Genomic DNA, 27,311 nt, shown 5'->3' on the forward strand with positions numbered 1-27,311 from the left:
GGCTCCAGAATGGGCCGGAGAAAACGGACTACATGTCCCAGATTGCTCAGGTTGTGGAGGCACCTGGTAATTTCGGCCGTGCCACGATCGATACACCGAGGCCATACGCTCCTGGGGTTTACAGGCCTGCATCTTTCCTGTGCCATCCCTCTCCGTGGTGTATCTACAGCGCAGCATTGCCTTCACACCATGCTGTCGCTGGACAGCACCGACTCTACTTTCTACTAGGGCCACCTTCACCCGCAGCTTTATTTTTTCATCTACATCACCTGCCATTATCACCCTCTCAGCATTTCATTCTGGCTCCTCATCTCAGCATTTAATCATGGCTCTGCATTTCAGCATCCTTGTTGCCATACGTATGTAGGATCCTGGACATCAGGAAAGTCACGCAGTGAGCAGAGAGCAAGTAGGACCCAGGTTAGTGTAAAAGGAGACTTCCTGATTGGTTACAGGATACAGAAATAGAGGTGGGGGGGTAGGGGGGTAATGAAGTAGCTTCCACTGGGTCTCAGCACCCATCCTGCCCTCTAGTCCAACGGTCAGCCCTGGAATCTACAGATCCCTGCTTCCACGTTCCACGTACATTCCACACGATTAACTAATGCACTCATTATACTACATTGACCCGCCACAATGGGTATCCACACATGCCCGTGCAACTCCACAGAAAAATCCAGGGTGCCATTTTATAATGAATAAAAACACACAGATACGCTCATGGGAGAAATTATGCTATTTTAAGACAGGTCCAGAAAAAGGGTAGCAAAGGTGGAAACACATGTAAAGTAAGTATCATTCTGTATCAAGAAAAATTCTCTGTAAAGTAAAACAGGACAGGACAGGACACCATTTGAAAGAAAAAAGACCCACCAGGTCTGCCAATGTAGCAGAGCCCCAGCTGACCCTTGGCACCTAGGTTTCACTGAAGAACACTGCCTACCTCTGTACCTCAGACTTCCCTGGCATGAAAGGGAAAACAGGGAGAATGCAGATTGCATGGGATCTCCCTGCCGCACCACACTGGTTTATTTGCACTGCTCCTGTGCGGTGTGGAGGACTATGCTTGAGACCCGCCTACACGTGATTGGTGCTGCGCACCGAGAAGGATTGAAGAGACAGACAATTTGATTGGGGCTGCTTCCCTGCAGCATAAGCAGCCCCGTCGGCCTGCTCTGCTCCTGGCAGGAGCGAAGCCACGAAAGCAGAGAAGCCTGCAGCCCGCTGTTCACCTCCCTGAAACCCCCATGTACAGTGGTCCCACCTGCCAGCTTTCCTGCTCCTGCATCGGTGCTGCAGCCAGAGACGTTTTTATGGGAGGGCAAAAGGGGTCCCCACAAGGCTGCCTGGTCTAAAGAAGTAAGATTCCTTTGTTCATCAGACTTAAATAGCACACATCAGGATATTTTGTGGCATGCTGCTGAGGCTCTAAACCTATCGCCTGTCTGTTTTGGCAAGTACATGCTGTCTCAATCAAGTCATCATGCAAGCTTTCTGTGTTCACTGTGGTATATTTAGTGTGTGTGTTCCTTGCAGCACAACTCCTGTAGCATTCTTTCCTTCCTGTGGGAATTATGTTGTTCATGTGCAATAGTCAATTTTGAAATGCATATTGGTAAATTTAGTACCACAATGGTTCAGAAGTTAGCTCAGTGCGTTAAGCACTCATTGCATAGATATGTGTTCCTATGCAATATTAGAATAGCACATTCCTGTAAGTCTGGCTGAGCCTTTCCTATGTCTGAAGTTTATAAACCTGCCTGCATATGTACTTGGTCTTGCAGCACAACAGGTGATATTATCAGAAATGTACCTGCACCAGATAGAGGGGGCTATAAAAACGAACATGTCTTCCTTAAGGTGAAGGTCTATAAATTGGTTTGTTCAGATGGGGTGTTGTATCGCCTCCAATGATGAGCATAAACTGTTAGTCCAAGAGATTAATAAGTATCTGAATTTGTAACCAAAGCATTCATGATTGTATCCTGGCTTTGCCAGCAGATAATACAGTGATCCTGGTCAATCATCTAATATGTCGTACATTAATGTACTGTCTTCTGTGAAGTTTGCCTCCTTGCATGCTAGTGGCATCGTTTAGCCCGTTACTTTCTTACATAGGCCATTTGAGTGGAAGGGGTGGTAGACAGAAGAGAGTGGACCAGATGGTGAAGGACTTGGCCAAGCATATTTTAAAGTCTGCTCGTTAGACACACAAAAAACGCTTTGCATTTTTGTAAAAGTCAAAGGTTTTTGTGCACATTTATAAATTACAATTTCAAAAGCCAGTGTTTTGGAAGTATGTAAAGCTTTAAAATACAAAAGACCAACCCAGATTAAATCTGTTAAATCACACTGATTGGTATGCTGGTACTTATATACTTCTCTTGATGATGGAGAAAATGAAACTAGAATCATTCTGTGTTACACCCTTCTATAATATTTTGTTTTTTAAAATGGTCATGTTTGGTAATGTGATTGGTGTACTTTCCAAGCCAGTTTTATAAAATTAGATTATTTTAGGTCATGGTAAGACCTGGTAATGAAAGTGTTCAAATGCAGAAATTGCAGAGTTGGCACCAATCCCAGATCCACCCCTTAATCAGTGTGTGTGAGGCTGGACATCTAATTTAATATTGTATTGCCTAACTCTCGAAATTGCCAGTTCCTAAACCTTTCAAAATTGTCAGCCCTTCAGAGAGATTTCCTTCTCAGGGTATGATCTTCAAAACAGCCTTACTCATAGTTTCACTGACGATAGTGTTGCTTCCACTATAATAGTGAGCATTGATATATTGCACAATACAGGCACTTTATTCTTTTGATCTCTAATGGCATCTCTGATTGTATACCATGCCCCACTTCTAATCTCAGTCTGTCTGGATACAAACACTTTCCTGGTAGCTTCTAATCTGCGTCCACTATCCATGCTTTGGTATGTGTAGCTTTCTCCTTCCTACCAATTGGTCTCCTCTATCCAAGCTTGAGCACATCCACGCTCTGTGAGGCAGAAAATGTGGGTTCTCAATCTAATCCGGGTTACATGCACCTTTTACATACAGTCCTTCAGTAATACTACAGGCTGCATACCTTCCTGGATTTTATTGATAAAAAGTCTCCTGTATCTATGCTAGAACAGAACTTAAGTAACCTCTTCGTAGACTAATAATGTTGGCCTTCAAATGGTAATTGTTTATCATTCTGATTAGAGTAAGAATGAAGAGGTTAAGGGGACTTAAAAGGAGTAAACATCCTTATTTTTAATGCTGTGAGGCTGCATATCAACCTATGGGTTGTGATTGCGGCAGGGGGGTGGGGCAGATATTCTTGATCACTTAATTCCTTTGGTTTGGTGAAAGGGGGCCCTAAAGATGTACGTGCCTAGGGCCCCAAAAGTGCTTAAGTTGGCCCTGGCTGCAGCACCGAAAAAAGCAAAGTCGCCTGCCTGCCTTCGGTACTCTCCTTGCAGTGCTAAGCCAGGAGGAGAAGTAAAGAAAAGGGAGACTGATTTCCAGAGGACACTGGTCTATCACCAGTTCAAGCCCCACTGTGGAAACACAAGTTCTCTCATTCCCCCCCCACATCCCCACTTGGTGCTCGGTGCACAGGTCAGAATCCCACATGTCCCCAAAAGATAGGTGGCAGGCCCTTAGTGTCAACAGCGCTCTGCAGCCTAACAGGAAGAAAAGAGACCCATCAGTTTCCCTGTTCCCAGTGTGGTGCTGGAAATGAAGCACTATAACCAGAGGCCCGCTCGGCTTCAGGGCCCACCACACCCTCACTCCCAGTGTTCCAGTTACCAGAATAAAGAGAAAAGTACCACAAACCCACATCACTACACTGCTCCCCACCAGGGGTGCTGTATGCACCTACAGAGGAGAAACAGGTCTCTGCAGGACACTCAACCTTTTTATTTTTGCTGAGAGGAGATCCTGGGCCATAATTGGCTGTCCACCACACTCCCTGTGCAGGTGTTGCTAATCCTTCCTCAGCCTGCTGTGCCCTAAAGAGAAAGAGACTGTCATCTGCCAGCCCGCAAGACGCATCTATGTGATCACTACGCCGCCCATAAGGTCCACTTTCAAAATGCAACTTCCGTTATCTACCCGCTTCCACCCTACCCACCTACCTGTATGGTGGCACACTTCTGTGAGTGCCGCTCTCTCTCCTGTAGCCCTGTAGCTTCAGTTCTCTCCCACTAACGTAGGTCAGAACTGGTGCTGCATGGTCCTTTTTTCTTTTTTTTCTTTTTTCCTTTTTTTTCTTTATTGTTCCCTGATACCATCTAATGCAGCCCCGCAACCCTCGACCCCACTGCACCGACAAAGAGGAGTGGGGGACAGCCCTGCAACACCCACTCCCCTTAGTCGGTGCATTGAGGGTCAGGATATTTGTTTTCCGCAAGGATGCAGTATTTGTAATGTCGCCACAATCCTGCCGACATGTTGGTACGTTTCCCACAAGACACCAGTAAGCCCACATTTTTTCGTTTATTGTTATGGGGCCACAATCCTTTTTTAGCAATGGGCATTGTTGAACATATCTTTTGATATATCTCTCTTTTCATCAAGTGGCAATCCCTGATATAATAATCCTGGACATGCACTCCCACCCAACAATCCTGGGACAAGAAACAGACTGTGTTTATGGCTAGAGCTCACATTTACTTAAATAAAAGAAAATCAAAGGTAGCCCCATTTCTTTGTACAGGGGAAGTCGCACGAAGGTATTATATATACATAAACATGGGCAACTAGTCTACAGAAGAAAATATATTTCTTAATATTAATTTATTTACAACATTTATGTAACGGCCAGACCTGGGGTATCACAGTAGGAGAAAGTATACATCAGAGTTACTCAATTATATTTATCAAAAAGCCAAGATTTTGCGAGTTCTTTGAAGGCAGGGTAGCATTGTTAGTTTCTAATGGGGGCCGGTAGAGAGTTCCAGAGTGTATGAGCGGTGACACAAAAACTACTACGACGTGCTCTTTTGCACTTGAAGCTGGGAGTGAGTAGTGTGACACAGCAGTTACATATTAGTGCACGCACTAGGGTTTTCTGGGTGATGCACTTGGTGAGGTAGCAAGGCGCCTCTTTGTAGATAAACCTGTGAGCCAAAGTCAGAGTTCTAGAGTCAAGGCGTGCTTTGATTGGTAGCCAATGGACTTTGCGCCTGGAGGCATTGATGTGGTCAGATCGTTGTAGGCTAAGGGCTGCACTAAGTACTTTATTCTGAAGTAATTGAAGTTTGGCAAGGTTTGCGGGTGATGCGCTAAGTATGAGTGCTCGTACAAGGGTAATACAATTGCTCAAGCAGAGGAACTGCCTGCTTAAGGAGGTGAGCCCGGGGGTGCATGCAGTGGCGGAGGCAGGCGCATTTATAAGTCTGGACATGGTTAGCTCTGCTTCAAGATATACACCCAGGGTTTTAACATGTTTCAGGACTGAGATAGTGGTGCCATCTATGGAGAAAGTGGAGAAGGCAGTGTCCACGTATTTTAGCCAGTATGGGGAGCTCACAATGAGCTGCTCTGTCTTTTCATCATTAAGTCAGAGATTGTGGGTGGCTTTGTAGTTTTGTATGGTGCTGTAGATCCTGTTGATAGTGACCAAATCCTTGGAGTAGTCAACTGAGGTGGGTATGAGAATGTGGGTATCGTCTGCGAACGTGGTGTAGATGATACCTAATGCATCGAGCAAGTCAAATAGAGGCTTGGTGTGTGTGTTTACAGTGTGGGAGACAGGCAGCAGCCCTGTGGTACCCCAAGTAGGGCAGGGATGCAGCCTCACCAATGAATACTCTCGTGGTCTGTTCGCTGAGGAATGATTTGATCCATGCAGTGGCTTTAGCAGAGAAATGGGAGTGCTCTGTAAGATGGAGGCAGATGGTGTTGTGGTCGACAAGATCAAAGGCAGTGGACAGATCTAGTAGGAGGATAGCCAGATTGTCTGAGTCATAGATGTTGTCTATTTGGATTTAGTTGAGGAGGGTGGTTTCTGTGCTATGTTTTGGATGGGAGCCAGATTGTCTCATCCCAAGTAGCTGGTTTTGCTCAAGGTATTGTTGGTTTTGTAAGTAGGCGATGCGGTCGAGTATTTTAAGTAGAAAAGGGATTGAAGTGATGGGGCGATAGTAGGTGGGGATTGGGAGATCTAGTGAGGTTTTTATTAGGAGCTGTGTGATCCGGGATACTTAGATTATCTGGGGTATGTTGCAGGCTGACAAGGAAGCATTGGCAAAGTCAGTGATGATGGGAGCCAAGGATGGGGTGCAGAGCTTGACTATGTGAGCCAGGCACATGCCTTCTTTGCAGTTTGAGGGTTTGAATGATAGCATGATACTAAGGACCTGATCTTCTGATAGATGTTTGAAAGTTGAAGAGAGTGGGTGAAGGAGGAATGGGACACTGTAGTGTGGTCAACAATATTCTGCATGGCTGATTTGACTGCAAGCAATGCATTTTTGGCGTTCATTTTGTAATGAAGGGGCTCAATTGTGGAAGACAGGGCATTTTATAAATTGGTACACCATGCTTTGTCATTGGGGTTTGTGGCAATAATGGGTAAAGATGTCTCAAGTTCTCTAATGATAGAGAAAAGCTCTTTAGAATTGGAGCTGGCATTAGAGATTCAAGCGTTATAGGATTCAACTTTGCGGGCGGCTATAGTTTTCTTGTAGGAGTGGTGAGGGCTTTGTGGTTGTTAGGGGAAAGGTGCTTTCTACATATGTGTTCAAGGGCCCTTTTTTCCTGTGTAGAATGGTAAGGTCCTCTGAGGACCATGTGCAATTAAGCATGTGTGGTTTGGGGGTTTTAGATTTGACAGGGGCATGAAGGTCCATGGTGATTTGGTGGCATGCATGATAGTGATTGGCAAGTTCTTGTGGGTTCTTATTCCAGAGTGGGAAACCATGTTCAAGTGAAGTAATGATAGTAGGCTTAAGGAGTTTGCGAGTCAGTGTACAGGTATTCCGTACTTGGATAGGGCTGGACGCAGGTAGGGGGACTTTCTGGGGGGGAATGAGCGAGAGTTTGAAGTGGATACGTTTGTCGTCTGGCCAAGGTATTGAGTCGGTGGAGGTGATATCAATAGAGGTATTGGCTGTGAGGATGTACTCTAGGACTTGCCCTTTATTGCGGGTTGGGGTGTTTACCATTTGAGTGAAGGTCATATCTTCTAGTGCTAATGCGAAGGCAACAGCTTTAAAGTCTGAAGTGTCATTGAATCAGAGATTAAGATCACCCAGGATAATGAACTTGGTAGGGGGTTTCATGAGTGGTGTTACCAGTAGAGGGATGTCCAGCTCAGGGCAGGTAGGATCATTGGGCTGTCAGAGTAAGAGAAGTTTGTAAGTCATTTGGGGGTTGGTTGAGAGCTTAACTAATAGTATTTCAAACCCTGTGATGGGAGGGAACGGCAGGGATCTGATTGAGAGGAAGGGTTTGGCTATAAGAGGTACTCCTATGGCATTAATGCAGTCAGCCCTAGAAGATAGCATAGTTGGGAGAGAAGTGGGGCTGAAGCACTGTGAAGCCAGGATACTGTTGTCACTACAATGTCCAGGTGGTGATCTAAGAGGAGATCATGGATGTCAATTGCATGAGCTCCTAACAAGCGTACATTTATTACTGCACATTTTAAGGTCTCTGGAGGTTTAGTTGGAGGGCATCTGGTGCACATCACTGCTCAGAGGTGCAGTTGGAGAGCTGGTACAGGGATTCAGTTTAACAAATGTAGGTGTCCCTAGTGCAGTATTGGTAACCACTGGAATTTTGGTCAAATGAGCAGCTGTTCTGGAGCAGAGCCTGTTTGCTACTAAAAAGGGCATGGTCACTCTGTTGAACGCGATGGATAGAAGTGGTGAGCCTAGATTCTTATTAGGTGGTATTAGAGGGGTGGTAGTATAGGGGTTCAGTCTAGCAAGTTTAGGTGTCGCAGGTGAGTGGTTGGTGACCACTTGTGTATTGGTTGGCTGGATGACTGTTCTGGAGCGGAGCCTCGATGGTCGAGCAGCTGCTAGACATTGGAGAGACGCTGTAGGTAGCAGTGGTGAGGCTAGCCTGCCAATGCTAGGTATAAGGTTGGTGGCAGTCGGGGTTTGAAGGCACACAGTATAATGCTAGGATTGTAGGATTGCATGGCGCAGGCGGCTGCTTGTTTGCATGTTTGGAGGAATCAGTGGTTGATGTGTGTGGCATTTCCTGATCCGTAGTGAGTTCAAGCGGGACAGGCAGCAGAGTGCAATAGACCGTGGGGTAGGGAGCAAGGGCAGGACTACATGATTGGTTGAAATGGGGGAGAAGAGCGGGAATAAAAGGGGTGGGCCATGGTAGGTTAGGATATGGTATTTGTAACGCGCCTATACACAAGCGTTTCAAGGCGCGACGAGGCAGGGAGGGAGGGAAACAAGGGGAAGACAGACAAACGATCCTACTAGGCCAGGTGTCATTCAGATCGCGCAAGTGCAGAGGTAAGGGGAAAAGGAGGAAGTGCATGGGGAGGAGGTGGGGGGGAAGTGCAGTACAAGGTAAGTAGCGTAAAAAATAATAAATAATAAATAATAAATAAAAAGGGCCAGCTGGTGGCAAGTGCGAGGTAAGTGCAGAGCAAGTGCTGGGAAGGGGGCTGTAGGGATACAGTGACAGTCCCACAGTGCAGGGGGAGCCAGGGAGGCAGTGCAAGTGGAGAGTGGCTGGGCCCTGGACCGGTTGCTGAGAGTGGCCCAGATGCAGGTTTAGTGCTGAATTCAGTGGGGAGTTAAGCAGGATTAGCAGGGGAGAGGGAGAGAGAAGGCAGAAGCGAAGAGGAAGGTTTTGAGGTGCTTCTGGAACCGGGGATGGTTCTCCTCAAGTTTCAGGGAGGCAGGAAGGCTGTTCCAGAGGGAGGCCCCTGCTGCGGAGAGAGATCTACCCCCAGCTCGTTGCTTCGAGAATCGGCTGACCATGAGGGAGTTGGAGACGGATGAGCGAAGGGCTCGTGAAGGAAGATATTTAGGAAGAGAGAGTTGAAGGTATTTAGGTCCCAGGCCCCAGAAGGCCTTGTGGACAATGCAGAGGGTTTTGAACTTAATCCTCGCAGCCACTGGGAGCCAGTGAAGAGATTCCAGTCCTGGAGAGATACGGTCCCTGGGCTTGAGGCCAAGGACAAGTCTCGCAGTTCTGTTCTGGATAGGTTGCAGAGGGCGGAGAGTGGAGGCAGGCAGATTAAGATAGAGGCTGTTACAGTAGTCCAGCCTAGAGAGAACCAGGGCTCGGGAGACAGTGAGCTTCTGGGGGAAGGAGAGGAAGGGAAGAATACCTCTGAGGAGGTGCAGCTGGTAGTGTGACTTCTTAGAGACGTCAGATATATGAGGAGAGAAGGAGAGTGTGGAGTCGAAGATGACCCCGAGGTTTTTAGCCTTGCAGGTAGGGGCAGGAAGGGGGCCAAGGGAGGCCGGCCAGAGAGCTGCAGGGAAGGAGGGAGTGGGTGTGCCGATGAGTAGAATCTCAGTCTTACTGGCATTGAGGCAGAGGTCATTGGCGGCACACCATTCCTGGATAGCAGACAGACAGTCGGAGATGAGGGAAGGAGAGGAGGAGGCCGAGGGTAGCCTGAAAATGAGCTGGGTATCGTCTGCATAGCACTGGAAGTAGGGGCAGAGAGCGGCGATGCGGTGGGCAAGGAGTGCCAGATACTGGTTGAAAAGGCAGGGAGAGAGGTTGGATCCCTGGGGGACACCACAGGTGGAGAAAAAGATGTCAGAGAGGAAGGAGCCCATTTGGACCTGGGAGGGTCGACCGGAGAGGAAAGAAGTCAGCCAGGCCAGAGCCTGACCAGTGATACCCAGGTTATCACGGAGACAGTTGAGCAGGATGGCATGGGTGACAGTGTCAAAGGCAGAGGAGAGATCGAGTAGAATGAGAACACAGGGAGTGTTGGAATCGAGGTTCAGGAGCAGGTCCTCACGGATGTTCAGGAGAGCAGTTTCCGTGCTTCTGGCCGCTCTGAAGCCGGATTGATGGTCATGAAGATTACCAACAGATTCAGCATGGAGGTTTAACTGGGAGATGGCCAGTTTCTCCAGGAGCTTACCCAGGAAGGGAGTAATGGAGATTGGGCGATAATTGGCCGGGCAGGAGGCGTCGGCAGAGGGTTTCTTGAGGAGGGGGTGCACAAGGGAGTGCTTGAGGGGGGATGGGAAGACTCCAGAGGCGAATGAGTGGTTGCAAAAGTCAGCCAGGGAAGGAGCCAGGGAGTCGATGTGGTCCTTGATGGTTTTGGAGGAACAGGGGTGAACCTGTTTAGACGAGGCTTTCATAGATCGGACTTGTCTGGAAACCTCATCAGCAGAAAAAGGTGGAAAAGCAGAGAAGGAGGGTGGAGGGGCGGCTGCAAGAGAGCAAGAGGAAGAGCCGGGAAGAGAGGGAGGGAGGAGAGAGGAGGAGAGCGAGGACAGGATGTCCTGAGTTTTTGAGATGAAGTGCGAGGCCATTGCAGTGCAGAGGGCCTGGGAGGGGACAGGAGAGGTAGAGACTGAAGCGGGGTTGGCCAGCTCCTTGCAGATTTTAAAGAGTTCGGCCGAGTTGTTAGATGCCTCAGAGATGCGGGCTTGGATAAGGGCTCTCTTCTTGGTGAGAACGGATTAAGGGTTCATAGCGGGCGCTGCATAGAGTTATGCACTAGTGAGTGCAGGTGTGTGAGTCTGTGTGCAAGGCTTGAAAGCACGGAGCAGGAGGCGGGCAAGGGGCTGGGCAGTAGATCACACAGTAAAGAGTTGGTAGGCTGGAAAGGTAGAGCGCAATGCATTCCAAAGTTAGGGCGTGTGGATGTGGGCGAGTTGATGTGAGGGTGGGAAGTCGATACAGGAGATAGGTGAGTGGCTAGATCTGTGGGGTGGCTCAATGTGCAAGTGCGTGATCAGAGTAGGGCTGGCAGGAAGTGTGTGGGGGCTCGCAAGGAGCAAAAGGAATCAGGATTAACACATCATGTGATTATTGCTTGTGAGAAGAACAATACGACATGAGCTCTTGTTGTCTTTGAATGTCGGCAGAGCGACAAGCGGGGGGTGCAGAGATGGGTCGGCAAGATCCGGCTTACAGATGTGCTGGTACAGCAGCGCAATGCTCACAGGCAGGGTACTAATGGCACCATCGGCACACATGGCATTACAGGGCAAGACAGGGGTCAGCACCCTTTGAGGAGGCCCTTCGAGGGGGGTTGACTTCGCCTGCCAGCTTCCTAGCTGCACATACAAAGCACTTCAATGATGACATTGCTGCTTATTTGCAAGAGTATTCAAATATTTTTCGATCACATCAATTTACTTATAATCAAGAACACATTTAAAAATACTTTATCCTCTCCAATATCAATAATCCATATTGGTAGCAGAGAAAGGTTGCATACATATCAACACTATTATCATTCAATAGAAATGAATCCCTTCCCCATGGCATACCATTCTGCAGGGTTTTATTTTTAGTGAAGCAGTGCTATCCATTTAGAATGCATCGAAAGTAGATTCATCTACTCTGTCTACCCAAGATTATGATTTTCTGAAGCACAACAACTATTCTCCACCAATCCCTTTGAGTCATTTGGGTGTATTTATGTAATTGGATTTGCAGTTACAAAACTAAAGCAATGTGTATATGAGAGTAAGGGTCTTAGGGAATCTAGATGAAATAATGCAAACAGAAGAAAATCTATTTGTAACAATATACTACACATAACAATTAGGTAGAATTACATCACTAGATGAGCTCAAAAACAAGACCGAGATCCAAACCAAATTAATAAGTACGGCAGAACAACTTCACGCCTACATACGCAGTGTGAAATGTATACATCCATTATATTTAGTAATACATGAACTAACCAAATACCTACCAGTTTCACCCACTGTGGGTAGAGCACATTTTAATACCCAACCTTCTTTAGTAACATTAACATTTTCCAAATATCTCTAATGCACCATGAGCATCAGCAGTGCATAGAAAGTCTGGTGTGAAAAACAAACAGAATTTAAATTATTTCAACAGTTTAAAATGTATTGTTAGAAAAAAGTGAGTACAAATGCCCTGTTAATCATCCACATCATCTCTAAGAGACTCATTACGACCTCGGCGGTGTCCATGCCGCTGTTGGCGGCATAGCTGCCGCCGAAATCGCGTCCGGGTCCGGGTTCCCAGAAGGAGGAATTACCAGACCATTCTGAGTTCGGAGGGCCCGGTAATTCCACTTTCTAGGAACCCGGATCCGGACCTGCCCCATTCCTATTTCAGCCCCCATAGGGCTGAATGGGAATGGGCGAGGGAGCAAACAACGGGCCGATTACGAGCGGCCCTTTGTTTGCTCCCTCCTCCCCTCACGGGACCCGCTCTGCACGTCTGGTGAAAAACCAGACGTGCAGCCCGGGTCCCGCAAGGGGACCTCGTAATCAGGCGGGACGAGGTTGATGGCGCCGGCACCTTTACCGGCGCCATTAACCCCGTCCCGCCTGGGTTATAATGAGGCCCTAACTCTTTAGACACAATTATATCCATGCAATTATCATTCTGCTGCCACAAACTTCTCCAGGTGCTCAGCATCACAGCCATAAAATAAGCATACTTTGAACATGATTATTCAAAGTTTTAATATGTGGCTATATTTGATGTGTTTTGCTCCCTGTAAATATAAAATGTTTGTAAAACATCTGTTCTCTTTGTACCTTAGAAATCATTATTAGTGTCACTGAAGCATTGTAATCATTGAATTTCATATTTGTCAATAGCACAAAACAAAGCTAATCTCCCTATATGGTGTGATTGTTTTCATGCTGGCCTCTGACTCATCATTCTGTGGAACCCCAAATCTCCGAAGGAAATTGAGGCACTGTATTTCACTCTATTTCGCTAATGTTGTACCTCACTTAGCAGAAACACACGCCAAAAAAGGGCCAAACAAGATGACTTACCAATTCACAAATGCTAGAGAATCAAACGTCCTGAAAGATGTCAGTATCTTGCATGTTGGGGTATTACTTTAGGTATTTTGTCTGATTTCTATATGCTGATCATGTGATATTAGCTCCCCAATAACCGGAGTGTAGGAAGTCAGAATGTTTTGACAGACAACCATCTTTGGTGCGTTAACTCTGACTATGTTTATGCTTATGTTTATTGAATTTATATAGCACTTTAAGCCAAAGCGCATTACAATATAACAACAGGTACAAAACTGAGAGAAGCATATTTACACACATGAACAGGTTATTAGAACAATAAGTAGAACTATTTACAAAGGGGGTGAGAGGGGGGTATTTGGAACAGTTAATGCGGTCATCTTAATCCACAAATGGGTGCCTCACACTGGGCCTCATTACAACCTTGGTGCTAAGTGCACCAACTTTACCACCATGGTGTAAACTCTGTTTACACCATGGTGGATGGCGGATTTACCGCCCCATTCCAAGGTGAGTGGGGCGGTAAATCCCCATTTCCCATTTTCCCTTCCCCATTCCCATTTTTGCCCCATAGGGCATAATGGGAGTGGGGAAGGCGCTAATTACGCTGCCGTAAATTACGGCGGCGTAATTAGCACCATGGCAGGTTAGCGCCATGGATTTTAACGCCTGCTAAAAGCAGGCGTTAAAATCAGAATCAGGCGTTAAGGGTTAACGGTGGCGTTAACCCTTAACGCCTGAGTTATAATGAGGCCCATTGTGTGTCCACCCTTATTCAATTGTTAAAAATGGCAAATCTATCTCATTATTAAAAAGCTGTTTATGTGAATAAAGTTTGTGTAACAAGCATTGTTCACTTATACTAAGGAGAGGCGCAATGGAGGTATTCCTGTTGTGGGCTAACTCCTGCACCATACATTCTAAATTATTCTTGTGTCCATGATAAATCAAATGTGCCACAAATAGATGCTACTGATGGATTCTCATCCAATGATCCCCAAATCACCTAATCGCTGCCCTTGTTGTTATTCCAGTTTAAATCAACCCTCAAGGGCATTTGGTTACTATATTTCATTATTTGCATGGCAGTTGCTGTGTAACCAACATTTCCATATAAGATATGCAAGGACAAAAGTATAATTGTTTTAGTGAATGGGCTTACCCTCTATTTCTGATAGGGAAAGTACTCTTCTACCAGTGTTAACCCTCATTGTTCCATAAAGGTTTTCCTTTCGTCATATCTTTTTCAAAGGGAATTTACTAGACAGCATTTCGGACTATTTCTTCATTCATAGTGTCAGTACTGACATTTCATTGATAAACATTAGTCCCCAGTTTTGCAACACTCGTTTTCTGGTTGTATCTGATTACTTAGAAAAAGGAAATATTTACACAAGAAAGAGGGGTTATCTACTAAATGTGCTATCCGGATACTCCTAAAGTAGTGCAAGGAGTGCAACACAAGATGAAAACATTGGCCTTGTCATACAATACTACAACAAGTGAGCTTCTGGAAATTCAACAAATTACTCTACAATAATGTCAAGGCCCTGCTTAGCAAGGTCACAAGAAACGACAAAACACATATACCTTATGAGGACTGTGTATATATGTTCACAGAAATATTTAATAAATAGAAGAATTTCAAAGAGTTGAAGTGTGAGAAAGACATTTCGACAAAGACAAAGTCATGCAACACAATAATTGAATGCAATGAGAACTCTTATACTACATGAAAAAACATTTCTGATAAAGTAGTTTGAACTGGGAAGACCCAGTATCGTGTAGCATTTCTGCCTGTTGAGCGTAATGTTTGTTAAGTCCAACACTAGACATAGGCATCCAGATTCAGTTCTAACAGTGGTATTCCACATGGTAGGTGAAGGTTATTAATATGGTTACTATCATGCTGTGGAACTCGCCATAAGAGCATTTTCAAAAGCCAACATGTTTCATTCCATAGGGTCATTGTCAATGGGCAGGTGATGTAATTTAAAAGCGGACTGTCGGAGATAAATAGCCGACAATGTCTGTAAATAATGCTGGGGCATCTAATCTAAAGTAGGAAAACTATATCCTGCCTGTCACCAATAGGTCATGTGACAACGTGCAATCAACAGGGATACGTGCTCTGTATTCTTCAGGAGATTCATATTTGCTCCTAGGGTACCTCAGTGTCTGATTTGCTGGGTTATAACCTATGTATACACCAATACATGACAAAAGCAGAAAGTCCTGTTATAGGATCATTAATCTCCAGGTAGGATATAGTTTTCCTAATTGAGGAATTTCTAGTTTAAAAAATACTGTGAAGCTAAATTTGTGATTACTTTTATTTGCCTTTGACTTGCAGCTAGAATTGAAATTTTACTCTTTTAAAAAACTGCTTTTAGTACGGTGACTGTTTTAGGCTTATCGTGATTGGGTCTCCAAAATGTAATTTCTGAAGCCTTTGAACTCTAGCACTTTACCTTTTCATAATCCGCCTTACATTTCATGTAGAAAACACATACTTACCTGCTCGCTGCTATGCTTGTAGACAGAACTACAGTTCCCTTCAGTTCTGTAGTTCCTACATTCCTATTAATTTGTATACCAGGCACGTGAGCATGAGGAACAAGCCGGTTAGTGCCGGCATATCTAGGGTAGTTTTTGGCTGCATCCTTACTCACTAGTTTGTAAAATACTGTGTAGCTAAATTTCTGATTACTTTTATTTGCCCGTGACTTGCTGCTAAAATTGAGATGTTATTCTTTTTAAAAAACTGCTTTTAGCACATTGCCTGTTTTAGGCTTATCGTGATTGGGTCTGCAAAAGTTAATATTTGAAGCCTTTGAACGCTAGTACTTTACCTTTTCAGAATCCATCTTATGTTTGTGTAGAAAACACATACTTCCCTGCTTGCTGCTGCGTTTGTAGACAGAACTACAGTTCCCTTCAGTTCTGTAGTTCCTACATTCCTATTAATTTGCATACCAGGCACATGACCATCGGCACGTGAGTGCCGGATTGTGTCCGCTTAGCATCTTGATCTTTCCATTATCTCAGGTATTAGTAATTTGTTATTACTATGTCGTCCATTCACAAGATATTATCCGTGCTGCATAATGCCCTCTCCTCTAAATATAAACATGACAGTTCACTATATCATAGAAGGCTCGCAGATATAAAGTTAAAATATGGCACGACTTCCACAGTATTGACCTAGGATATGCTCACTGCTTTCCATACACCCTCTCTCCGTCATACTGGAATTTCGATATCTACTCAGGCTATGGAAAGTGTGTCCATAGTTGCAGATCCAGTTACGTTACAACCTGTCCATATTATAGATGCCGCCCCCACAACTGGCACTACAGCATTAGTGTCACATCCCGGTTAAATTGAAGACTACCATGGCGTTTGTCCCAGCGCTACCCGACACGCAGAACCCTTTGAGACTACAATTCCCACAACTCCCGCTACTTGTAGTCACGTGACACGTGCACTACGTTGTGGTGTTTCCTTCATTGTGGATCGTATTTAAATGCCGGCTAATTGGAGATCGGGTGCTCCTAAACTGTTGTTAGTTACGAGCATCTGTTCCCGGACTCCTGTTTAAATCCTTGACTACCCGGCGCTCGAATCAAGTTGTTGTCTCTGCCTTGTCGTTGTCTGCCTCCCAACGCCTGTCTCCCTCGATTGTCCCCCTTGGATTATATGAACCCGGCTTACTCATTATTGACCTCCCATTTCTGAATCCTTAAGTTTTGGTGACCTGATAACCCGAACATTTCCGTAAGGGAACTAGCGTGAGGTGAACGCCCGCTTCCCTGGTCTTTTCATATCTTTTCCTTGTCCGCTCCTGTTACTTTGAACACTTTTGGAACACTTTGCTACCTTAACACCGGATTGCTTTGAACACTTTTTGGGACGCTCTGCTGTTTAAACTCTGGATTGCTTTGAACACTTTTTGGGACGCTCTGCTGTTTAAACTCTGGATTGCTTTGAACACTTTTTTGGGACGCTCTGCTGCTTTAACTCTGGATTGCTTTGAACACCTTTTGGACGCTTTGCTGCTTTCACACCTTCCCTTCACCAGACATCCTCCTTGTCTCTGCATTTCGATACTAGTAGGTTACTGGTATATTGTTTCTACGGAGCAGGTAAGAGTGGGTAATTGTGGGCGGTGTTGGCTGTTTGTTTTCCGGCACTACTTGGCTGCATTTCCTGAACAATTGTTTTGTTCTTTGTCTCTCTAGCTCTGACGATTCTGCTCCGGCCTTTTCACTCAAGCCCCCGGCCTGTCAGGTGTATTGATCCCTGTAGGCTAAGCTCTTGGGAGGGAAGTCTTTGGCACATCACCATAAAGATTTCATATTCCTTGAGTGAAGGTAACTTCCCCAAAAGAGTGGGGAGGTATTATCTGCAACGACCAGAAAACAATCCCTGAGTTGTGACAGATTTAGGAGCCTTACAAAAACACCTATTGGTTATGGAGGCTGCATCAGACCCAATGGCAGCTCTCATGCAGGCTTTTTCTGCCTTACGTACCCATATGGCATCCGCACATGTGACCTTACATCAACGCATGGATGTATTACAGAGCTTCGTGCAGCCATTACCCCATGATGAGGAATTTGGTGATGCCGCTGCAGTGGCACCTCCTCCTGTACCCCCTCCGGCTCCAGCTCCAGTTGTCCTTCCTGGGCCCTTTCCTTTGGCCCCACCCGAACGCTTTTTGGGGGATCCCAAGGCGTTTCGGACTTTTGTGAACCAATGTAGCCTTCACTTTCTTTGTCGTCCCTTGGCGTTTCCAGACGCTACCACTAAGGCGGCCTTCGTTCTCTCCCATCTAGGTGGCACTGCCGCAGCATGGGCTAATCCTTTGCTGGAAGCTAATGATCCGGCTCTATATGACTTTGATAGGTTAATCCAAGCCATGAATAGCGTTTTTGATATGCGATACAAAGCACAAACTTCGGATTTGGAGTTCTTGGCTATTAGTCAAGGCAAGACAGATCTCTTGACTTACCTGGCTCGTTTCAACCAATTAGCGGCTGAGACCACATGGCCAGAACAGAAGGAAGCGGCTGTTTTCTATAAAGGTTTGTCGGATGACCTAAAAGACGCCCTATCAGTGGTACCCGCCCTTCCGCCTGGTTTTCCTGAATTGCTCGACCTAGTCCTGCAAGTCGATGCTCGGCTTCGGCAAAGGCGTGGCGAACATCGGTACCCCGATATTCGCACCTCTTCCTGACCAGATGGAACTACTCCTGTTTCCCATGGTGAGGCCGAACCCATGCAAATCGGGGCCATCAGGGGTCCGTTATCCAAAACTGAACGAGAAAGACGGGCGGTGAATAACCTGTGTTTCTATTGTGGCCAGTCAGGTCATTATATTCGTTTGTGTCCTAAAAGACCTGCCAAGTTGGCGGGAAACGCCAAGACTCGTCCTTAAACCGGGCCTTCCGGACGAGTCGAATGAACCCGGGCTCGGATAACTGTTTTCCGTCATCACATGTTTACCTTGCTATGCGTTTCAAGGCTCCTGGCATTAAAACCTTTTCCAATCCTGTAATGATAGACTCAGGGGCTAGTGGGAATTATATGGATCTCAAGTTGGCCGAACATTACGGACTACCCGTATTTCCCAAAACACGACCTGAGGACATTCATGCAGTAGATGGTTCCTGCTTGGTATCTGGACAAGTAACGGAGCAAACTGCTTCACTACAAATGTCCACCGCACAAGGTCATTCGGAATCCATTACCTTTGACCTTATTAACGGCCCCTCAGTTCGGCATAATTATGGGTCTTTCTTGGCTACAGATTCACAATCCTGTAATTGATTGGGTTGAACAAACAGTGCGGTTCTCCTCCTCTTTTTGCATACAGAAATGTCTTGGATCCCATGATGTAGCAGCATTTTCTCCTTGCCTAGCGATGGTGACTAGCGTCCCTTCCATCAGCGCCATGTCATCTAATCCAGTCCCTGCACTTCCATTGGAATACCGGGAGTTCTCGGATGTGTTTGATAAGGGACTGTCAGAAAAACTGCCCCCACCCAGATGTTATGACTGCCCCATTGACCTAATACCTGGTGCAGTAATTCCACATGGTCGTATTTACTCGCTCACTCAGAAGGAAGAGGAACATCTACGGGATTATGTGGACAATGCTGTGCGCTTAGGACACATACGTCCGCCCCGTTCACCGGCGGCCTCCCCAATCTTTTTCGTGCCGAAGAAGGAAGGGGACTTACGCCCCTGTGTGGATTATCGGGCCCTCAACAAAGTCACGATTAAAAACCAATATCCACTGCCGCTCATCACGGAACTCCTCGATAAAATGACCTCCTCTACTATCTTCACCAAGTTGGGCTTGCGGGCAGCATACAACTTGGTGAGGATACGAAAGGTGGGCGAATGGAAAACTGCCTTTAAGACGAAATTTGGGCTCTATAAATATTGTGTAATGCCCTTTGGGCTTTGCAATGCCCCTGCGACATTCCAACATTTTGTAAACGACATCTTCAGAGACTTGCTGGATTGCTACGTCGTAATATATTTGGACGACATCCTAATATATTCAGAATCCCTGTCTCAACATGTACAACATGTGCGCTCTGTCCTACTTTGTCTAAGGGAGCATTCCCTCTTTGCAAAACTAGAGAAATGTGTGTTCCATGCATCCTCTGTGGAGTTCCTGGGATTTCAAATTTCCCAAAAGGGAGTACTCATGTGCACCTACAAGGTCCAGGCAGTATTGGATTGGCCTGTCCCGACCTCAGTAAAAGCTCTCCAATCCTTCTAGGGCTTTTCTAATTTCTATAGGCGTTTCATCGCCTCCTTTTCCGAGAAAGTAGCCCCGCTAACCCGGTTGACCAGTCCGAACGTCCCTTTCTTTTGGGACGACAAAGCGCAATCCGCATTTCAGACATTGAAAGAAGCCTTTACCACCGCTCCGGTATTGCAGCACCCTGATCCATCTCTCCCGTTTATTGTGGAAGCTGATGCCTCCGCTGTTGCAGTAGGGGCCATCCTATAACAGATCTGCCCCGCTACTCAACGCTTACATCCAGTGGCCTTCCATTCTCGAAAACTTACGTCGGCCGAACGTAATTATACGATTATGGTAAGAGAACTGCTGGCAATAAAGGTGGCATTTAAGGAGTGGAGACACCATCTCTTAGGTGCCAGACACACGATTACTGTGTACACGGACCATCAAAATCTCCAGGCCTTATCCCATGCGAAATGTACCAATGCCAGGCAGATACGTTGGCATTTGTTTTTCACCATGTTTGATTTCATAGTGACATATCGCCCTGGTCCATTACATGGAAAGGCAGACGCTTTATCCCGCATTGGTACGGATATGGAAACTGTGAAGCAGACTACCCCGTATTACCCTCAGGGGCTGTTGTATGTGTTTGTTCGGTCTCTCCATCCATCCTAGACGGATTAAGGAGGTGGGCTAGGGATCATGTTCCTGTTCTTGAGGAGATGGGCGCCGAACTTATCACCGGCCTTCCGTATATTAAGGGTCTACTGTACCTGCCTGACAACCAAACCAGGCGGAAGGCTCTCGAATGGTCCCACGATCTCCCGTTAACCGCTCATCCTGGCCAGGCCAAAACCTATGATCTTCTACACCGATGGTGCTGGTGGCCGGGTATGAAGAAGGACGCCGAACAATACGTCTCTAAGTGTGCCATATGTACTCGGTACAAGAGACAGCCGGGTAAACCCGTAGGTCTTCTAATGAGCATGCCATTACCACCGCATCCATGGCATACAGTTACCCTTGATTTTGTGGTGGAACTCCCTTGTGTCGAGGGAATGTCCACCATTCTGGTGGTAGTGGACGTCTTTACCAAGATGGCTCGGTTTATACCATGCTCAGGATTACCTACTGCTTCTACATTAGCCAGCTTGTTTTTTGACCATGTGATACGCTTTTTTGGATTGCCTACGGTCCTGATTTCCGACAAAGGGTCTCAGTTTACCTCACGTTTCTGGCGTACTCTCACTTCCTCCTTGGGTATTGATGCCCGCTTGTCTTCGGCCTACCATCCTCAGACAGACGGCCAGACCGAACGTATCAATGGTACCATGGAACAGTTTCTTCACTGTCTGTGTCTACAGCATCAATCAAACTGGCTCTCGCTTCTAGGTGCAGCCGAATTTGCCTACAACAATTCCAGGCACTCGTCGATTGGTTGTTCTCCGTTGTATGCCCTATATGGACTACATCCTAGAATTCTGCCGCCTGTCTTGCCTTTCCTAAATCAATTCCCCGCAGCTGATGCTGTGAGGGATTCTCTGCTCGCCATCCGTAAATCAGTCTTAACGCATCTGCAAGCTGCGCAACGTCGCACCAAAATGCAAGCTGACAGGCGGCACTCGCCAGCTCCTTTGTATTCTTGTGGCGACCGTGTATGGCTCTCTACAAAGCACCTGGCTATTCGGGGCAAAAGGAAACTTTTGCCATGTTTTGTGGGACCTTATACCATCCTACGGTGCCTCAACCCTGTCACTGTTTGTCTAAATATTCCACCTCATTGGCGGGTGCACCCTGTGTTTCATGTCTCCCTGCTTCGCCCTTTTGTTCCCGGCACACGGTTGCCTGCTGTCCCAGCCCCAGTCAATGTCAAAGGACAGGATGAGTATGAGGTACGTGCGATTTTGGACACTCGTCTCTGTCGAGGGGTTTGAACTTACCTGATTGACTGGGTGGGCTACGGTCCAGAGGACAGGTCCTGGGAACCGGCCTCTAATTTGAATGCACCCCGTTTGTTGCGTGCCTTTTGGTTGCAACGCTTACAGAAGCACAGGAGATGTCGTCCTTTGTGTAGGGGTACTGTCACATCCCGGTTAAATTGGAGACTACCATGGCGTTTGTCCGAGCGCTACCCGACACGCAGAACCCTTTGAGACTACAATTCCCACAACTCCCGCTACTTGTAGTCACGTGACACGTGCACTACGTTGTGGTGTTTCCTTCATTGTGGATCGTATTTAATGCCGGCTATTCAGAGATCGGGTGCTCCTAAACTGTTGTTAGTTACGAGCTTCTGTTCCCGGACTCCTGTTTAAATCCTTGACTACCCGGCGCTCGAATCAAGTTGTTGTCTCTGCCTTGTCCTTGTCTGCCTCCCAACGCCTGCCTCCCTCGATTATCCCCCTTGGATTATATGAACCCGGCTTACTCATTATTGACCTCCCATTTCTGAATCCTTAAGTTTTGGTGACCTGATAACCCGAACATTTCCGTAAGGGAACTAGCGTGAGGTGAACGCCCGCTTCCCTGGTCTTTTCATATCTTTTCCTTGTCCGCTCCTGTTACTTTGAACACTTTTGGAACACTTTGCTGCCTTAACACCGGATTGCTTTGAACACTTTTTGGGACCCTCTGCTGTTTAAACTCTGGATTGCTTTGAACACTTTTTGGGACGCTATGCTGTTTAAACTCTGGATTGCTTTTTTGGGACGCTCTGCTGCTTTAACTCTGGATTGCTTTGAACACCTTTTGGACGCTTTGCTGCTTTCACCGTGATGTTCCTAGGATACTGGCACACCTTCCCTTCACCAGACATCCTCCTTGTCTCTTCATTTCGATACTAGTAGGTTACTGGTATATTGTTTCTACGGAGCAGATAAGAGTGGGTAATTGTGGGCGGTGTTGGCTGTTTGTTTTCCGGCACTACTTGGCTGCATTTCCTGAACAATTGTTTTGTTCTTTGTCTCTCTAGCTCTGACGATTCTGCTCTGGCCTTTTCACTCAAGCCCCCGGCCTGCCAGGTGTATTGATCCCTGTAGGCTGAGCTCTTGGGAGGGAAGTCTTTGGCACATCATCATAAAGATTTCATATTCCTTGAGTGAAGGTAACTTCCCCAAAAGAGTGGGGAGGTATTATCTGCAACAACCAGAAAACAATCCCTGAGTTGTGACAATTAGCTACTGTCACTCTGCATCCAATTAGCTCCCGCAGAGGCAATTTCAATCCCCAATCCTCACTCGCACCCAGATTGTCCAGTGCCATAGTCTCCACATCTAACCCTCGAGAAAATATCTCCAAACTCAGTTACAGCGCACTACCTTGCAGCTATCTCTACTGAACATGCAGTCCCTTGTTAAACATGGCATTGAGGTCAGTGACCACATCCTGGAGACTGATTGTGATCCTATGGCCATTACGGAATCATGACTTACTCCTGACACTAGAGGTGGAGGAGTGGCCGCCAATATAAACAACTGTTTTACTTCGCATATGAATTCTCACACCCCTTTAGATGGCTGTGAAAGCCTTATATTCAAAAGTAAGCTGAATGAGAATAGCTCCTTAATGATTATTATTATATATCGTCCATCCGCTGATACGCCATCCTTTGAGGAATAACTTATTAATCTGCTTATGTCAATCACTAAGGCAAACACACCTGTGATTGTCCTACGCAATATCAACTTATAGGCAAATGATGCTAGTGACATACAAGTGGCCTTCCTTTAATTAGCACTGAACTCCATCAGGTTCAATCAGATGCTTTCCGCCCCTACCCATAATGCAGATCACATTATTGATTGGATCCTGGCACATCAGGTTTCCATGTCCAAAGCTAACATCTCTTATTGTCCTTGGTCTGATCCTATGTTGGTGAATTTCTCCATCTCAATACCAGCCACCCCCTCTCATTTTAAACTTACTTCCAAGCAATGTGTCATTGTAGGGAATTTATAGAAGATTATGCCACAATCCTTATCGTGTCAGCTTTTAACAGAGCTTAGACCAGTTTTACCTTTGCATTCTGAGACTTGTAGACTTGGATTTATACTGGGGGATTCCAGGACTGCCAAACTCAAAATGCAAAGTGAAGACAAAGACGGGGCTAATATCTCCTAAATGGAATGGATAATGTTGGTGTGTAAACATGTAATTCCAACAATTTGGCCCGTCATCTCATCGCTACTATCAATGCAATCGTAAATGACCTCGCCCCTAACAAACATTGAATTGGTGAAATCCAAAACAAGCAGATGTACCTGGTTTAAGGACTCCATTGTTGAGGTACGACGTCTAAAGAGGAAAGCTGAGAGAGAGTGGGGCAGGAACCCCTCTTCTCTCTCTCATTCTCTATACAAACAAGCTGTTCTTCATTTCAAGAATGTGGTAATTGAAGCCAAATCTCAAAGTCTCAATAACAGGATCTCTTCTGCAAAATCTAATACATACAAGTTATTTGCAATCCTCAAAGAATTTGAAGTAAAATCCTCAGATGAAATGACTTTAGTAAAGGACTCAGCATGGTGTCAGACAATACACAATGAGTTCAAGCAGAACATTGCGGGACAGCTACAATCCATCGCAACTCAGCTGGACCCTGATCAATCTCCAATGCTAAATTATTAGAATGTTTCCAATATTCCAGACCACGCTCCGAGGAAGAAACATGAGCATGTTTTATTTCAATTCAAACCATGCTCTGAGGAATATATCCTTAAAACAGTGACTGGTATGAAATCAAAATCCTGCTTAGGGGATAGTTGTCCATCCAGTATTATCAAAGACTGTATGAAGGGTGACACGTCTTGTCAATCTCTTCTTTTCTGAAGCAAGCATACCCTCAGTCCTTAAAGAGGCATGGATCACCCCCCTTTTAAAAAAGAACATGCTGGATCCCAATTTAGCACAGCATTATTGCCCCATCACTAATGTACCCTTTCTGTTGAAGATTTTGGACTGTGTTGCTTATCGTCAATTGCTAAGTTTTCTCAAAAGTAATAACCTTTTGAATCCAAATCTGTCTGGCTTCAGGTCCAAACCCAACTGTCTCATGTATATTAGCCAGATTCCTTTGCACTGAGGTTTTAGTTTGAGCTTGCTTGCTGCAAGGTAGTCCAGGTCACGTTCGCTGACTTGAGGTTTTTCAGTATGTAGTTTAGTTAATTATTCATGAATTCTAAATTCCAAAATATTGATAAATTGTTGTTTTTCATATATTTGTAATATGATCTGCTCTTTGTTGCAAGTTCTCTTTAAATGACTGTTTCACTGTGTAGGTACATTTATTTTGCAAAATATGATCTTCTTGGCTGTTCGGCAATATTATGCTTGTAAAATGGCTCAGCAGGTCAAGTGCTTGTTGCTTTGATCTGAGTTTGATCTGCATGTCTCAGGTGCAAATCCCAGCAAGGTCAATTCAGCCTTTAATCCTTCCGGGGTCGATAAAGTGAGTACAATTTTGACTGGCCTTGTGCTTCTCCCCTACCCACTCTCAGGCCTCCTTTGGCCTCCCTTGGCCCCCCGCACCTCTTCCCTCCTACTCTCCTCCTCTTCCCTCGCATCACCTGGTTAGGCCTAACAGGTGTTTCCCTGCACCACCTGAACTTTCAAGGACTATATTGCCTCCATTGCCCCAGTCTTGGTCGATTCTGTGATCACTCCTTGCCATGGGCTCCTCCCTTCTTCTCCTCAAGCACTTCTTGTGCACCCTCTCCTCTAAGTTCAAGTGAACCAGTCCTCTTGTATTTAATACACCCTTCTCCTCCCTCCCGCCTGAGCAGCTCCCTCTTTCCCTTCTTGCACTCTCATCTTCATCCTCTCCCCTCACTCCATTACTGCACTAGCACGCTTCCATATTGTCCCACAACCTAATAGGAATGTTATTGTTTGTCTTCTTCTATATCCCCCCCAACCTTCACCTCCATCTTCTTCCGCCTTCCTTTGCGTTACAGCACGTTCATCGTCCGAATTGTCTCACAACCTAGTAGGAACGTTACTGTGTGTCTTTGTCCCTTTCGTCCCAAACCTTCTGCTCCCCTTGCCCCCCATCTTTCTTGTTACGGCACTTGCTCGATCCGAATTGTCCCATGACCTAGTAGGAATGTCATTGTTTGTCTTCATTCCTATTCCCCCACAACCTTCACCTCCCCTCCCCCATCTTTCTTGTTATGGCTCTTGGACGATCCGAATGTCTCAAGACCTAGTAGGAACATTATTGTTTTTCTTTTCTCCCTTGTACCCTTCCCCCCACGCCTTGAAACACCTTTGGTGTATATGTGCATGATAAATACTCAATAAATAAATTAATTAAATAAATTGGCTAATAATAGTAATATTGTATGTAAATATTGTATTGTATTGTACTTGTAATTTAGACATTATGATAGTCTCAGTGCCCTTGGAGGACTGAAGTCCAGAGTGTTGGAAGTCATGGAGTAAGATTAGGATGCGTGTGTGCATATGGCCAAATAAGGCTCAGCAGAGCTGGCCAGGCTCTAGTAGAGAGCATCATGCGGTCAGGCATGTGGATGGGTGCTGAGAGGAGGGAGGAGATGGCGTGAGTGCTAGAAACTCACTGGGCCTCATTACGACCCTGGCGCTAAGGGATTACCGGTACCGGTAAGGGTACCCGTACCGGTAATCCCTTAGCGCCTGATTACGAGGTCCCTTTGCGGGTTGGAGACTTTAACGCCTGCTTTTTGCAGGCGTTAAAAACCAACCCGCAAAGGGACCTTGGTGCTAAGTACGGTGCCGCAATTTGCGGCACCATACTTAGCGCCTTCCCCATTTCCATTGAGCCCTATGGGGCAAAAATGGGACTGGGGAAGGGCCATGGCGGCATGGGGAATTACCGTCCCGCCAACCTCGGAATGGGGCGGTAATTCCCCATTCCGCCATGGCGGAGTCGGTAAGTTACCGGCATGGACCATGGTGCTACTAGCACCATGGTCCAACGCCAGGGTCGTAATGAGGGCCACTATGTGTTCTGCATGACAGAATATGTCATAGGGCTGCACTGTATTCTGATGTCAGAGGTGTTTCGGCATAGTCTGATGTAAGTAGCCAGAGAATTATGCGCCCAGCATGACCGAATGTTGTCATAGTCGTCGCTGTATTCTGATGTGTGCGGGTGGCCATGTCTGCGGCCAGTGTCCAGTGGTGTTATGCATACCTAGCAGAGTTTGGTGGTGATTTGTTGTTTGTGTGCCCGTTCAGGTAATTGGCTTCTTCTGTGGTTATGCGGATGAAAGCGCTATATAAATATCAAATTATTATTATCAAATGAGTCTGATTGTTCAATATCCAATTGTATAGCCTCTAAGGAAGGTGTGGAGTGCATTGGTCAGTTTCTAAGCATTGTGCTTTATAGTAAACAATTATCTGTTTCAAAAGTGAGTCTAAACATGGGATCTGGGAACAATGCCCTTCTATTGTTCATCTGCAGTACGATAATGCCCCAAGGCTAACGAAGTGTCACTTTACAAAAGTGTGTTCAGAAACTTTGTGAAGTTTGTTGTAGCTAATGACTAGCGCTGTTGAAATGAAGTATGATATTTCCCAGATACTCCATCTGTTTTGAGTAGCACAGGCAACCCCTGTGCTTTACAATGTGTGAGA

This window comes from Ambystoma mexicanum, chromosome 7q (assembly GCF_040938575.1).
Source record: "Ambystoma mexicanum isolate Mex_15411 chromosome 7q, UKY_AmexF1_1, whole genome shotgun sequence".
Taxonomy (NCBI): Eukaryota; Metazoa; Chordata; class Amphibia; order Caudata; family Ambystomatidae; genus Ambystoma; species Ambystoma mexicanum.